The sequence below is a fragment of the Elephantulus edwardii genome, unplaced genomic scaffold, assembly GCF_000299155.1.
Source record: "Elephantulus edwardii isolate Elephantulus edwardi_28Jun2011 unplaced genomic scaffold, EleEdw1.0 scaffold00065, whole genome shotgun sequence".
In the NCBI taxonomy this organism is placed as follows: domain Eukaryota; kingdom Metazoa; phylum Chordata; class Mammalia; order Macroscelidea; family Macroscelididae; genus Elephantulus; species Elephantulus edwardii.
Window position 1 is genome coordinate 16,283,701 of NW_006399815.1, and position 2,220 is coordinate 16,285,920.

Sequence of the window (2,220 nt, forward strand, 5' to 3'; positions counted from 1 at the left end):
AACATAATAGATGGGGAAAGGATAGAAACTGTCAAAGATTTCATGTTGCTTAGATCAACAATCAACAATCAACATTGGCGGTACCAGTAGTAAAAAAAAATCATATGTATTGCATTGTAAAGTTTGCTGTCAAGGACTTCTCCAAAATATGAAAAAGCAATGGTGTCAGTTTTAAAAATAAGGTTTGCCTGTTACAGGCTATGGTCTTCTTAATCACCTGCTCTCTCTTTTTATTAAAGAAAAGAATTGTTATTATTTTTCTTAGATGTCAATGATTGAATTCCACTTATAGTTCTCCAGTGTACAATGGAATGAAATATTTCCTGGTTCTGCATAATTCTCACAATCAGTGCTTTGCTTGAGTTCATTGTGACACTCAATCTTTTAAATTCATCTTTCTCTTTTTCATGGATCCTCTACTTTAACAAGCAACTTATAACATGTGCGAAGTACTTAAAATGAAATGTCACCATTCTTGCTTCTGAGTAACATTCAAGCTATCCAAGACATATTTTGTTGTCATTCTTATGAAAATCCTTGAAACATCCAATATTGTTTTCAATACCACAATTCAGTTATCAGTTCTTGTTCGCTGGTCTTCCTTGGCTATTATCTGCTTTGGTATTTTTTCATGCATGTAAAATGATTGGCTTGGGTGAGGTGCATCTTAGTCCTCAAAGTGACATCTTTTCTTTTTGAGGAGTTAAATAATGTATACGGCATTGAGTTATATGTGGGAGAGAACTGTTTAGAAGGAATATATGGTTTGGTGTCATTGTCATGACAAGAGTTCAGAATGAAAGCTGCATAGTGGAGTGGACTGGGGGGATTGTATAACAATGAAAGAATTTTTTTTAACTTTTCCAAAAGGAAGGGGTGGGCAGGAAGGAAAATGTGTAACAATAAATGAATGGAAATCCAAAGTCTCTGTAAACTTTCACTAAAATAAATTAAACCACCCACTCCACCCACCAAAAGAAACCCTTTAAAGGAACCTTTGCAACTGATTTGCCCAATTCAATTAATCATATGATTTCTTGACTATGGCTTCCATGGGCATTCATTATGGATTTAAGATAAATGAAACCTTTGACAACTTTAAACTTTTCTCCATTATTATAATGTTGGTTATTGGTCCAGTTGTGAGGATTTTTGGGGTTTTGTGTGCTTTTATTTTTCCGCATTGATTTTTTTTTAAAATTTTTTAGTCTGTCGTGATGTTTTTTGGTTGGTTTTTTTTTTTTAATAATGAGTTCTTTATTTTTTTTAAAAACTATGTCATACATTTCCCATATTGATATTGGATGATCCATTATAATAAAGGCAGGGAGAATTTACTAATGATGGGGCATGTCATAGCCGCAGTCACCTCAGCCAGACAGTTCAACCTGCAGCTCTCTGTTCCTGCGCACCCTCTGCGGCGTGCCTCTCCTTTTCCTGTAGACGTTCAATAATAGCAGCTAGATTAGCCTCACGGTTTTCCTTAATTTGTTCCATTTTCAGGATCAGCTTTTCCTCCGCCATTTTGCTGAAGTTGTTCTCCTCCAAAGCCTTCTGAAGGATTTCTCGCTCGTGTTCCCTCTTCTCTGCCAATTGTTTCAGCACCTGGGCCTCCTGAGACTTTCTTCATTCCTCTGCAGCCTCCAGTTTTTTTCTGGATCTCCTCCAGGGACAGATCTTCCTTCTTTGGAGAAGCTAAAGTTCGGGGGCCTTCTGAGATAGGAGATGGAGACGTTAAGATGAGCTCAAAAGCCTGGCAAGAGGGACATTTGTTGATTTGCTTCACTTCCATATCATCATAAGTATAGATGTTGATGTTGCGAGGCTCCGGGTAAAAGCAAGAGCATATCAGTGACAGCATGGACAGCTCCTTCATTTTTTCTCTTGTAGGCCACTGCTGTTTTAGCCATTGTAGGGCTGTGTGGATGCAGAGCGATAGAGAAGGCAGAGGGTCAGCTACAGCAGCGCAGAGAGCGAGAGAGAAGCTGTGTGATTTTTTTAAATGTTAAGGTGGCATCCATACTGAAAGTGCAGTCTTTGAGCTTTTTCAGTAAATGTTTCAAGTCTTCTTCATTTTCTGCAAGCAAGATCACATCATCTGCATACCATAGGTTGAGGCTTCCTAATACTGATGCTCCTTTATTCTTCATATATTCCAATTTTTCAAAGTATTTGTTAAACATACACAATGATATATTAAATAACTGTGATGAAATAATA

The 2,220-nt window shown here is 37.3% G+C and overlaps 1 pseudogene; it reads right to left on the reverse strand.

Annotated features, from left to right (window-relative positions):
• Positions 1–1,370: 1,370 nt before the first annotated feature.
• LOC102871085 lies at positions 1,371–1,910 on the reverse strand (annotated as a pseudogene).
• Positions 1,911–2,220: the final 310 nt, after the last annotated feature.